General features: G+C 46.7%; 1 long non-coding RNA gene across 1 annotated transcript in view; it reads right to left on the reverse strand.

The window, feature by feature from the left end:
- LOC144319734 (uncharacterized) overlaps window positions 1–14,458 on the reverse strand; it is a 54,760-nt gene that overhangs the window by 19,029 nt on the left and 21,273 nt on the right. The window lies entirely within an intron of this gene.

A 14,458-nucleotide genomic window follows, 5' to 3' on the forward strand; every position in this document is an offset into this window, starting at 1 on the left:
TTCAAAGCACTCATTCTTTAATTAAAGTTCATTTAGCTGCCATCTGTCTGGGTTCAAAATGGCTTCGTGTTTTGCAACTCTAAATGAGGATTGTTATTGGATTTGTAAACACATCCACCAAAAAAAAAAAATCACAAAACATTTTCAAAAGTAATAAATGAGGAATGTGCAGAAGGAGTGTTAGGATCTGCATCTTAAACATCCTAATTGCCGGGGAATGTATTCTGGTGGGTACATAATCATTTTATATACAAATCTTTGTACAAAAATCTGGTATCAGTGAAAAGATCAAGATTATAGAAAATGCTGGAATTATATCTGATTGAAAACAGTAATAAAGCAATAATCAACGCTGAGACAAAGCTAGGGTGAGGCGGGAGGGGAACTGAGGGAGGGGTGGCTCTCAGGCACCTGCTCCCCTGCAGCCAGCCTCCTTCACAGCCCAGGTGCACCCCTTCTGCTAAAAAGGAGGTGAGCCGGAGCTCCAGTGGCAGGGATTCCCTATAGCCCTGCAAGGGGCCTTCTTTTAAGGAGTCAAGACCTTATAGGGCACCTGGCAGGCTAAGTCCATAAAGCCTGGTGACTCTTGATCTCAAGTTTCTGAGTTCAAGCCTCATGTTGGGCATAGAGATTACTTAAAAATAAATTTATTTTTTTAAAGATTTCTTTATTTGGGGACATCTGGGTGGCTTAGTGGTTGAGCATCTGACTTCTGCTCAGGTCATGATCCCAGAGTCCTGCGATCAAGTCCCTCATCTGGCTCCCTGCAGGGAGACTGCTTCTCCCTCTGCCTGTGTCTCTGCCTGTCTCCGTGTGTCTCTCATGAATAAATAAATAAAATCTAACATCAACAAAAGAGAAAAGGTGTACTTATTGGGACACTGGGTGGCTCAGTCGTTTGGGTGTCTGCCTCAGGCTTGGATCATGATCTCAGGGTCCTGGGATAGAGTCCCACATAGGCCTCCCTGCTCAGTAAGGAGTCTGTTTCTCCCTCTGCCTCTGCCTCTCTGCCCTGCTTGTGCTCTCTCCCTCTCACTCGAATAAATAAATGAAATCTTTCAAAAATTAATTAAAAATCTATTTATTTATTTATTTATTTATTTATTTGAGAGAGAGGAAGCACAAGTGGGAGTGGCAGCAGGAGATTGAGAGAGACTCTCAAGCAGACTCTGCACCTGAGCATGGAGCCTGATGCAGGGGTTAGTCTCACCAACCTGAGATCACCACTGGAGCCAAAACCAAGAGTCAGGTGCTTAAACGACTACACCACCAAGGCACCCCAAAAGTAAAAATAAAATTTTTAAAAGGTTTTATTTATTTATTCATGACAGACACACAGAGAGAGAAAGAGAGAAAGAGGCAGAGACACAGGCAGGGGGAGAAGCAGGCTCCATGCAGGGCGCCCCATATGGGACTCAATCCCAGGTTCCCAGGATCACACCCTGGGCTGAAGGCGATGCTAACCCGCTGAGCCACCCGGGTTGCCCAATAAAAATAAAATTTTAAAAAATTATTGAAGGTTGTTTACTAAGCCCAACGATGCAAATTCTCTGCCCTCCCACCTGGCCCAGCCAGAGAAGAGAAAAGATGGAGAGGAAAAGTAGCCTTTTTTTTTTTTTTAATACTTCATGTGGTGGCCCAATGAAAAGGGAAATACTCTTCAGAAAAAGTAATAATGATTTTTCGGTGGGGAACCTGAGGCACAAGATCAGTAGAAGAGCAGGGCTGGAGGCGAGTCTCAGGGCAGCCAGCTCTCTCAGGATGCACTGCCCTTGTCGAAAATATCTATCCTGGATGATATCTGATGATACGAAGGGGGATGTGGGGAGAAGCTAGGTGTGGGTTAAAACAGAACCCAACCGCCCTAAGGCTCTGTGCATGATTTGGTCTCTGCCCCATGCATCCTCAGATGTCATCTTTGGGGCTGTCTGCCCATTGGGTTAGGAGTCCTTCTTCCTTCCCAGCTCAACGTAGCACTTCCTTCCAGCTTTACCTTTTTTTTTTTTTTTTTTTAATCCCCAAAGATGACTATAACATCTTTAGAGTGGGGGAAGTTTTACTTTATTTATTTTTTATTATTATTTTATTTATTTATTCATGAGAGACACAGAGAGGAGGCAGAGACACAAGGAGAGGGAGAAGCAGGCTCCCTGTGGGGAGCCCGATGCAGGACTCCATCCCAGGATGGAGATCATGACCTGAGCCAAAGGCAGATCCTCAACCACTGAGCCACCCAGGCACCCCCCAGCTTTACCTTTCACTGAGAAGTCTCCACCTCAGAGGCCTTTCCAGAACACCCAGCAGATGCTCCCCCTCAGCACATAATTTTTAAGTTTTATCTCCTTTTTATCAAATCACATTATTACTACCATGTGTCCTAGTTTATTCTTGGGCAGTCATTTTCTGGCTGTCTTCCCCGCTTTGAGCATTACGATGGCAGGGATGGTGTCGAGCCAGCTCACCATCCTACCCTTGTACTTACCCCAGAGCCCCAGCCATTGCCTGTTCTGCTCAGTGGGAGCCGCAGGGATGCATGAATCCATCACATTCATCCCTGCTGGTAGCAGAACCTGGATGATCCCTTAGCTCTACGTCCTCCTTCCATGTGACTCCAGTAATCTTGCTCCCACCTTACCTCCCCCACCCCAGGATCCATTATGGAGGAACCATGAACTGTGCCTCTGTCTGTTCTTCCACCACTAAAACTTGCTGTTTATTTCTGGCCAAGTGTTTGGACTCCAGAAGCCCTCGATTTCACACCGATGGCCCTGCAATACCCCACGTGGTGCAGGTGATGGGATTCAGGAGAAACACTAGGTGCCAGAAGAGGCAAAGGAGGCCACTCTAAGAGGCATGGAAAGCACTCTGCCTTGCTCACACTTTTGCAGATTGTTGTCAAAATGCCACTATGGGGGCGCGTGGGTGGCTCAGTGGTTGAACGTCGGCCTTCAGCTCAGATCGTGATCCCGGGGTTCCTGGGATTGAGTCCTGCATCGGGCTCCCCACAGGGAGCCTGCTTCTGCCTCTGCCTGTGTCTCTGCTTCTCTCTCTCTGTCTCTCATGAATAAATAAAATACTTTTTTAAAAAATGCTGCTATGGGGCAGCCCCGGTGGCGCAGAGGTTTAGCGCTGCCTTCAGCCTGGGGCATGATCCCAGAGGCCGGGGATGGAGTCCAGTGTTGGGCTCCCTGCATGGAGCCTGCTTCTCCCTCTGCCTGTGTCTCTGCCTCTCCCTCCCTCTCCCTCTTTCTCTCTCTCTCTCTCTGTCTTTCATGAATAAATAAATAAAATTTAAAAAAATTAAAAATAAATAAATGCTGCTATGTACTAAATGTTTACAATGTCACAGCCATTAGGCAAGATTTTGTGTACACTATTAATCCTCACTGCCCTGCAAAGTAAAGAGTATTTCTTCCTTCCATAGATGAAGGACCTGAGGTCCAGGAAGCTCAGGGCTAGCTCCGGGGTTACACAACCAGGACAAATTAAGCACTAAGCCAGGATTCAAAGCAAAGATTCAAGGAGCGCCTGGCTGGCTCAGTCAGAGGAGCGTGTGACTTGATCTCCCTGTCGTGAGTTCGAGCCCCACATGGGGTGTAGTGATTACTTAAATAAAGAAATAAATAGGGTCGCCTGGGTGGTTCAGTAGGTTGAGCATCTGCCTTCACTCTGGTCATGATCCCAGGGTCCTGGGATCAAGCCCTGCCCCTGCTTGCTCAGCAGGGGGTCTGCTTCTCTCTATCCCACTGTCCGTCTCCCCTGCTCCTGCTCTCTCTCTCTCAAATACATAAATAAAATCTTTTTAAGAAGAAAGAAACATTTTTTTAAGTGTTTAAAAAAGAAAAAAGCAAAAATTCAGGCCACCAAGGCCATCCCAGGGTGGATCCTGCACCCAACTGCCCTTCCTGGTAGGCCTGGAAAAGCAGCCAGCAGCTGCACACTGCGGGGAGCTTCTCTTCTGGCTTTCCCCTTGTTTAAAGAACACACGTACATTTGGAAAGGAAGACATGAGCAGCAGCTAGTTCAGGCTTGCTCAGACCTCACACTACGGGTAAGGGATCTCATGAGGAGGCCACAGCTGGAGGGACCTGAGGAACACACTCGTACACACACATATACTGAGCCACACACACACATACAGTCACTCACAATACACACACGCACACCACACAATCACACTCGCCCAATCACACATAGTCACACTCACTATACACATACACACTCACACAGACTACACAATCACACCCACCCACACAGTCACACTCACATATACTCATGCACATAAATGTACACACATTCACACAATCACAGTCACATCCATACACATACAAACATACACAGTCATGTGTGTACATATACACACAATACACAATCGCTCACACACACAGTCACACTCACACATGTACAACACACTCACAATTACAGTCACGTATACACATGCACTCACAGTCACACTCATACATACAGTCACACACACCTCCTCATGCACATACATACACACAATAATACATAGTCACACTCACATTGGCCCATACACAAACGTCCTCACATCTACACATGGATACAGTCACACACATACATACACGCAGACACATACTCACACCCACCTAAAAACTGGTTAATTAGAGGAGGTGTCACAATCCCCAATCTCAGTGTAGTGGTTGGCTTGCAGACATTCAGAAATTGGCTTCTGAAAAAAAAAAAGAAAAGAAATTGGCTTCTGAAAAAAGAAACTGCAGCATCAAGGAACCGAGCTCAGCCACAGCTCCAAGCATGCTCCGCCCCTGATAGCGCTTGCCTCTTCTGGCCTGGGCTGCCCCAGGGAGAAAGCCACAGGCCTCACCCTGGCATCGGAGGCCACCGACACCTCTGAATCTCCCTGTGCACCTTGGGCCCCAGCCAAACCATGTCCTCACATCCTCTGAACATTCTAGAGCCTCTCATACCCCCACGCCTCTGCCCAGGCCTTCTGCTGGACTGGCTCTTCCTCATTCCTTTGCTCCACAGGGGTCTGCCCTGCTTTGTGATCCAGCAGAAAGGTCCCTCTGCCCCAGGCCTCCCAACCCAGCAAGTGTTCTCAGAACTCAGGTGCTCACAACGCCTGTGTCCTTGTCCCCTGAAAAAGATACTGAAGCCCTGGCCTAAAAAGCTCCTGATATTTCTGCGTGTCTTCCTTCCACAGAGGAAGGGGTTGTCTGCACATGGGGTTGGGAGGGCACCCCGAGGCATGGCTTTCTTGACATAAGTCATTTTAATGCCCACAACCCCCAATCTCTGCCATTTTATGATCTAGGCCTGACCAGGTTTCCTTGCCCAAAGCATATTCCTTGTAGGACTTCCTGGGATATCTTGCAAATTGCAGAAGGATAGGCCCCACTAGATAATGATTTTTAAGGGAACAAAAGAATGTAAGAACAAACAGCCACTGTCAAACCAGGAGATAGCCTAATCATACCAGGGACAATAAATCAGTGATAAAGTTCCCGTGCTGATTCAAAAGTAAAGATTGACCTGACACACATTCTTGACTTATCTTTACCAGATTAAAACTCAAATGGGGCATGTGGGTGGCTCAGTGGTTGAGCATCTGCCTTTGGCTCAGGTCGTGATCCCGGGGTTCTGGGATCGAGTCCCACATTGAGTTCCCCACAGGGAGCCTGCTTCTCCCTCTGCCTGTGTCTCTGCCTCTCTCTCTGTGTCTCTCATAAATAAATAAATAATATTTAAAAAAAAAAAGGAATTGGAAGCAGGGACTCAAACAGATACCTGTACACCCACACTTACTTGCAGTATCATTCACAGCAGCCAAAAGGCAGAGACAATCTGACTGTCCACCAATGGATGAATTGATAAGCCAAAGGCAGGCTAGCCACACAATGGAATATTATTCAGCCATAAGAAGGAATGAAGCTCTGACACCACTACCACACGGGTGCGCTTTGAAAACACACTATATGAAAGCAGTAAGACACAAAAGGACAAATAGGATAAGGTTCCACTTGAACGAGGTATTGAGAACAGGCAAATTCACAGAGACAATAGATAGATTAGAGGTTACCAGGGCCTGGGAGGAGAGGAGGAAGAGGGGGAGAATTACTGTTTAGTGGGTACAGAGTTTCTGCTTGGGATGATAAAAAAATTATAGAAATAGTGGTGATGGTTACATAACATCAGGAATGTACTTGAGCAGCCTGGGTGGCTCAGTGGTTTAGAGCCGCCTTCAGCCCAGGGCATGATCCTGGAGACCCCGGATCGAGTCCTGCATCAAGTTCCCCGCTGGGAGCCTGCTTCTCCCTCTGCCTGTGCCTCTGCCTCTCTTTCTTTCTCTGTGTCTCTCATGAATAAGTAAATAAAATCTTTAAAAAAGAAAAAAAAAAAAAAAAGGAATGTACTTAATGCCACTGAGTTGTATACCAAAATGGTAAATGTTATATTTTTTATCACAATAAAATATTCTTTTTTAATTTAATTAATTAATTAATTTTTATTTTAATTTTTTTAAAAAAGATTTATTTATTTACTTATTTTAGAGGGAGAGAAAGAGCAGAGAGAGGGGCAGAGGGAGAGAGTGAGAGAGAGAGGGACAGACTCCACAAGCAGACTCCCAGGCTGAGTGAGGAGCCTAACCCTCAGCTCCTCGGCTCAAGCAGACCCTGAGATCATGATCTGAGCTAAAACAAAGAGTTGGCCACCTAACTGACTGACCACCCGGTGCCCCCCAAAAAATTATTTTTTAAAGCACCCTGGCTGCTATGTGGAAGAAAATGGTGGCTTCTAGATTAGCCCCTGGTCATCAAAATCAAATTCCCTCCTTCCATTTTCCCCCAACATCCACACATGCTAGCAAAAAACAGGTGGTATTGGGATCCCTGGGTGACGCAACAGTTTAGCGCCTGCCTTTGGCCCAGGGCACGATCCTGGAGACCCGGGATCGAATCCCACGTCAGGCTCCCAGTGCATGGAGCCTGCTTCTCCCTCTGCCTGTGTCTCTGCCTCTCTCTCTCTCTCTCTCTGTGTGTGTGTGTGTGTGACTATCAAAAAAAAAAAAAAAACAGGTGGTATTAAGCATACCATCCTAGGTCTGCCATTCAGAGACTCCCACCTCCTCTAATCCTGGGTCCACCAGGTGATCTGAAGCCTCTGGGCACACAGGTGGGCATCTGAGAGACCCAAGCTTGCCTGATCCAACCCAACCCAGCTGGTCCAGGGGAAGCAAGTCACCCAGAACACTTCACAGCTCATGAAGCTCACCCCCACCATTCTGAGGGTCACTGGAAAAAGCGTGGCTTCATGGAGGGCTTTCTGTTGAGGATGACGGTGTCACTATATGATATATGAGAAATGCCCTGACAGCTGAGGCCACCAGTAGCAGCCCCCCGCAGGTCCCCTAGTGGCCACTGACATCAGGAAGAAGAAGAGGGCAGGGACAGGGCCCAGCAGGGACTGAGTAGCTCCCCTGTTGAAGGAAGAAAGTGGAAATTCTATCTTCCTGGATCACAGGGATCCATTTTCATGTCTAGATCCTCCATGTTCCACCTGCCAGCCAGCTGTTAAAGGGCCCAGGAGTCCAGCTCCTCTCCCAGACCTGGGTCTGGCACACGGAGAGGGAGCTTGGGACAAATGGAATGAAGGAATGAGTGCTGGAGGCCACGGACGCCAGCCTGGAAGCCCAGAGAGGCCCAGTGAGTGGGGTGACCACAGGAAGTTGGTGGCTGAGCCAGGATTGGCACGGGCTGCCCCTTCCAGCCCTGCCCTCTCTCCTGGGGCCTCAGTCTCTGGCCCACAGCGGGGAGGAGCCACTAGTGAGTCACACACAGGCTCTATCCGTGGGGAGTTTCTTCTTTTCTTGACTCTCTTCTCCTCCCTCTCTTCCCTTTCTGGAAAATCTGATTAGAACTTTGAAAGCTGAACCGTCCGTCTGCGGATCGGGTTGCCAGATTTAGCAAAGAAAAATACAGGATGTTCAGTTAAATGGAAATTTTTGATAAGCGACAAAGAATTCTTTAGTGTGAATATGTTCCATGTGATATCTGGGTCATAACCCAGTTCGGGAGAACAGCAGCCTCCCTCCTCTGGCTCCCTTGGCCCAGCAGAGCCGCTGCTCCTTCCATGGCACGCCTTTGCCGCGCCATCCAGGGCCCCCGTGCTTGGTCCCTGGCTGACGGAGTTTCCGAGAGCAGGAGCCATCCAGACACCTGCTGCAAGGCTGGGGGAAATGAGGAAGCTACCCAGACAGCCAGAGAGAACAGGAAACCCCAGCTGCCACAAGAGAGGAAATCGTGCCGGAGGCGGTGGAGGGTGGAGGGTGGAGGGTGGAGGGGAGGCGAGTCCAAGTCAGCAGCCCTGTCACCCTCCTCCCTGCCCCTGGGCTGCACAGGGGCCCAGCACAGAGTGGGGACCATGAAGGCTCCAAGAAGCAAAGAGCCACTGACCAAGAGGACAACTGTTACATCCCCAGTCAGCCACATGACATTGTGACTTGGTCTAGATACCTGGCTCCTAGGTGCCCCAGCCCTGCTCCCAAAAGGAAGGACCCATCTCTGGGGAGCTCAGGGCCAATGCCAAAGGCCACGGCTGTGCTAGGTCACAGTCCCCCCTTCCCTCCCTGCATCGCCTGCATCCCCTGGCCCCAGATTCCAGAGCACAGCTCCCTCTGGCTGCATCCCTCATCTGCTAGGCTGCACCTGCCCCTCTGAGGGTCCTCAGGACCTCCTTTTTTTTAAAAAAAATATTTTATTTATTTATTCATGAGAGACAGAGAAAGAGAGGCAGAGACACAGGCAGAGGGAGAAGTAGGCTCCCTGTGAGGGAACCCCATGTGGGACTCGATCCCAGGACTCCAGGATCACACCCCGACCCAAAGGCAGATGCTCAACCACTGAGCCACCCAGGCGCCCCTCAAATAAATTTTTTAAATGTTTTTTTTTTAATGTATACATATTGCTAAAAACCAGTAATTTTCTTTCCTGTGGATTTCTGCTTCTATCTCATTAGCCAGAAATAAATGGTTGTGCCTGGCTGCAAGAGAAGCTGAGAAATCAAGATTTAGGTTTGTGGGGTTTTTCTAAAGATTTTCTTTATTTGCAGAGAGAGAGAACAAGCAGGGGGAGCAGCAGGAAGAGGGAGAGGGAAAAGCAGACTCCTTGATGAGCAGGGAGCTCGAGGTGGGACTCCATCCCAGGACTCTGGAATCACAACTTGAGCCAAAAGCAGACACCCATCCAACTGAGCCACCCCAGTGCCCGAGTTTTAGTTTTGAAGCTGGGAACATGGTCTGTGAATAAGGAGGAAAGGAGGGGGATAGATGCTGGGGAGCCATGTCCAGCAACGTCTTCCACAGATACCATATGTGAGACTCTGCAACCCTTTTGCTCTCCACTTAATAGGTCATGAATCTTTCCAGATTCACACATACAGGTCTACCTTACGGACCTACCAAAAATGGCACAACAGTCCCACAGAATGGTATCACCCTTATTTCTGACTATATCCAATATTTTTCTAAAGCAAAGGCAGTGGCAATAAACACCCTTGTAGAAACATCCTTTGGTGCTGGTGCTTCTGTTTCTGAACTTCAGATTTCCCCAATGTGGCTTACTGAGTGAAAAAGAGGCATGTCTATTGCTCTCAATCGCCATGGAACAAATGACCCCCAAAGTTAATAGCTTAAACTAATAAACTTCCTGGGGCTGAGGCACCTGGCTGGCTCAGGCGGTTGAGCATACAGCTCTTGATCTTGGGGTCATTGGGTTCAAGCACATGTTGGGAATAGAGATTCTTTGTTTTTTTTTTTTTTTTTAAGATTGTATTTATTTATTTATGAGAGACATGGAGAGAAAGAGAGAGGCAGAGCCACAAGCAGAGGGAGAAGCAGGCTCCACGCAGGGAGACTAACTCGGGAACCGATCCCAGATCCTGGGATCACGCCCTGAGCTGAAGGCAGATGCTCAACCACTGAGCCACCCAGGCGTCCCGGGAATAGAAATTATTTTTAAAAACTAAACTAAATAAATAAACTTACTGTCTCATATTGGTTCTGAGGGTCAGGAATCCAGGAGCAGCTGGATGTGTTGTTCTGGATCAGCGTGTCCCAGGAGGCTGCAACTCAAGCCACGGCTGGGCAGCTGTCATCTGCTGGATCCGGGTGGGAGAATCTGCTACAGGGGAGAACTACACCGGCATGTGGATACGAGGAGGCAAGAAACACTGGGGGCCATGTTCCCCCACTGGCTATAGATAGGTGGACACATATTCTTTTATATTGCCTTTTTCTTTTTTAAAATGTAATGTAAGAAAAAAAAATTTTTTTAAATGTAATGTAAGGACGCCTGGGTGGCTCAGTGGTTGAAGTCTGCCTTTGGCTCAGGTCATGATCCCGGGTCCTGGGATGGAGTCCTGCATCGAGTTCCCGGCCGGGAGCCTGCTTCTCCTTCTGCCTGTGTCTCTGCCTCTCTCTCTCTCTCTCTCTCTGTGTGTCTCATGAATAAATTAATAAAATCTTTTTTTAAAAATGTACTTAACCCTGATTGGAAGTGTAATGCATGCTAATTTTAGAAAAACTTGAAAACCCAGAAAAATATGCAAAAGAAATCTCAAACTCCCATAACCCCACCACTGAAAGATAATTGCCACCTACATTTTTATACATTTCCTTCCACTCCTTCTTCTATGCATATTATGTTAGTGAGGATGTTTTCGTCAGGTAACAAAAACCACCCTGCCTTGAACAAGCTCAAATAGAAGGAAAGCTATTTAGGACCCCAGGGAACAGGAAACATAAAGGTGGCCAGATGTTAGGGTTGGTTGAGAACCATGACATCCTAAAGGACCCAAAGGACTTCTCCAGGGCCATCCAAACACTGACTTGATCCCAAGGGTCATTCTATAGCAAGGGCAGCATCCCATTTACCCCTTAAGGCAGAGAGATGATCAGAGGGGCTGAAAGTCTTCCTTTCAGTCTGATTGGGCCAACTTGCTTCACATCCCCACTCCTGAACACGATGCTATCATTGGGAATACCATAGGCTAACTGACCAGTGTAGACCTGGTTAAGTGGTGGGATTACTGCCATTGACTTAGATCTATCACCCTCAGAGCTGGGGCAGCTTCCCCTGAGTCACATGATCTTCAAGGTTGGAAGAAGAGGAAAAGGAGGATGGGTGGCTACCATCAGTGTCTTCTATACAAATATATTTAGATAGTTGATATGATACAATTTCGTGTCCTTATTATTCCAACTGAATGTCATATTTTGAACGTATTCTTTTTTTTTTTTAAGATTCTATTTTTAAGTAATCTCTACACCTAACATAGGGCTGGAACTTACAACTCTGAGATCAAGAGTTGTACACTCTACTGACTGAGCCAGCCAGCACCCCTGAACATATACTTTATGGTTTAAACTTTTATAAGTAAATGGCCATATAATAGTCCAACAGGTTACATACTATAATTTACTTTTTACGATAGCTTATTGAGGTACAATTCACCCATTTCAATTGTACAATTCAATGGTTTTTAGTATATTCCCAGAGTTGTGCAACTACTGTGATCAATTTTTCAACATGGTCATCACCTCAGAAAGAAACCCAGTACCCACTAGCAGCCACACCACATTTCAGCCAGACAACCACTACTCAACTTCCTGTCTCTATGGATTTGCTTATTCTGGATGATTTGCATAATGGTATCATATAACATGTGGTCCTTTGTGACTGGCTTCTTTCAATTAGCATAATGTTCTCAAGGTTCATCCCCATTATAGCATGTTCCAGTATTTTATTTCCTTTCGTTGCTGAATAATATTCATTGTATGCAGAGACTATATTTTTAAAAAATCTAAAAATAAATAAATAATAAATAAAAATAAATCTAAGGGTGCCTGGGTGGCTCAGTTGATTATGCATCTGTCTTTGGTTCAGGTCATGGGAAGAGCATAGCCAGGGGGAGGGACCGAGGGAGAGGGAGAAACATATTCCCTGCTGAGCATGGAGATGGAGGGCTCAATCCCAGGACCTTGAGATCATGACCTGAGCCAAAGGCAGACCCTCAACTAACTGAGCCACCCAGGTGCCCCAAAAGCACAGATTTGAAGTGATGCATCTACAAGTCAATACCACAGATGACCAGTAAACCATGAGCAGCTAGGAGAAAGATATATAATTGATTCTTCCTTGCCACTCCTCTAAGAAACCAATACTTCCAACACCTTGATCTTGGACTTTCAGCCTCAAGAACTGTGAGACAAGGAATTTCTGATTGATTGATTGATTGATTGATTGATTTTCTTTAAGTAACCTCTACACCCAACATGGGGCTTGAACTCATGACCTCAAGATCAAGAGTCACTTTTTCTACAACTGACCCAGCCAAGGCGCCCCTCTAATATTTTTAAGTCACCTAGTTCATAGTACTTTGTCATGGCAGCCCTAGGAAACTAACAAAATAATGAAGACAGAAGGAGAATAGAGGTAATAGAGACAACTGGCAGTGTCTGTGGCTCAGTGTCTATAAAGGAAACCCTATTTCCCATGTTGGGCTCCTGACACCAATGTGTTACCAACATGTGCATCTGTTCTGGGTTGTGGGTTAGCTATTGTCGCCCTTACGCGCCTGACGCTGCCTGCTATAATGTGCATGTTGGAACTGGACTTGGTGTGTGGAACTCGAACATGCTAGGGCAGTGGTGAATGACCCATGTCTCCAAATACACATACTTACTCTGAGATCTTTGTGCTTTTTTGTGTTTTTAAAATTATTTATTTATTTTTTTAAATTTTTTTTAAATTTTTATTTATTTATGATAGTCACAGAGAGAGAGAGAGGGGCAGAGACACAGGCAGAGGGAGAAGCAAGCTCCATGCGCCGGGAGCCCGACGTGGGATTCGATCCCGGGTCTCCAGGATCGCGCCCTGGGCCAAAGGCAGGCACCAAACTGCTGCGCCACCCAGGGATCCCTAAAATTATTTATTTATTCATAAGAGACACACACACAGAGAGAGGCAGAGACACAGGCAGAGGGAGAAGCAGGCGCCATGCAGGGAACCCAATGTGGGACTCCATCCCGGATCTCCAGGATCACGCCCCGGGACAAAGGCAGGTAATAAACCGCTGAGCCACTCAGGGATCCCCGATCTTTGTTTTTTTAAAAGACTTTATGTACTTATTTGAGAGAGACAGAGCATGAGCAGGAGTTGGGGGAGAGGGATAAGGCAGAGGGAGAGAGAGAAGCAGGCTTCCCATTGAGTCAGGAGCCCAACATGGAGTTCTGTCTCAAGATCACGACCTGAAGCAAAGGCAGACGACCAACCTACTGAGCCACCCTGGCACCCCTCTGAGATCTTTTTTTTAAGATTTTATTTTAAGATTTTATTTATTTATTCATGAGACACATACACACACGGAGAAGATTTTATTTTTAAGCAATCTCTATACCCAACATGGGGCCTGACCCTACAACCCCAAGATCAAGAGTTGCATGCTCTACTGAATGGGCCAGCCAGGCACCCTTCTAAGATCTTTATTGTGACAATATTAGTGTGTCTCATTCATGTACGCCTGCATTCACCAACCACAACTGAGCAATGTTTGATGCCCTTTGTAAGCACGGGGGATTTCAGAGATGAATCGGGCTTTCCTTTTCTGCAGAAGCCTGTCTGGTGGGAGAGACAGACCTGTGTGAGGACAATTATATGAGGGCAGTAGCAGTGGCACATCACACATCAAGAGCACTCCCTCTGTGGCAGGCCCAGCTCTAAGCCCCTGATGAAGATGAACTCATTTAAAGCTCATAACATCCCTTAGAGGTGATACTTTTTTCTCCTTTTTGCAGCAGAGAAAACTCGCCCAAGGTGACACAGCCAATAATGAGCAGTCAGGATTTGAACCTGGAGCCGGAGCTCTCAGCTATCATGCTATTCACTCCTACAAAACTATCACAACAGAACAAATACGGTGCTAAGCAGCAAATACGGTAGTGGTAAATACGGTAATGATTAAAAAACAAAACAAAACAAAAAAAGGCTCTGGCAGTAGCCATAAAGTCCTGCACAAACAAAGAAGGAAACAGTCCACTCTACCTGGAGGCGTTGAAGGACGTTTCCATGGAGGAATCGTTCCCTAGCTGAACCTTGAAAAAAGAATTCACCAGAACCCAATGGTGGGAAGGTTGTTTCAAGTCTGTGTGAGAGCAGACAGCCGTGAAGGGGCTCACTGTATTCAGTTAGCATCAGTCTGTTTGTTACAGAAGTGCTCTCCTTAAAATAACAGGGAGGAAGAGCTACAGAGAACAGTGTTCTTTTTTTTTTTTTTAAGGTTTTATTCATTTATTCGTGAGAGACAGAGAGGCAGAGACACAGGCAGAGAGAGAAGCAGGCTCCATGCAGGGAGCGACTCTGTGTTCTTACTCATTATGTCGTCTCTGCTCATTTCAATTACAACTGAGATCATCTTTCTTTCT

The sequence above is a fragment of the Canis aureus genome, chromosome 8 (genome assembly GCF_053574225.1).
Source record: "Canis aureus isolate CA01 chromosome 8, VMU_Caureus_v.1.0, whole genome shotgun sequence".
NCBI lineage: Eukaryota > Metazoa > Chordata > Mammalia > Carnivora > Canidae > Canis > Canis aureus.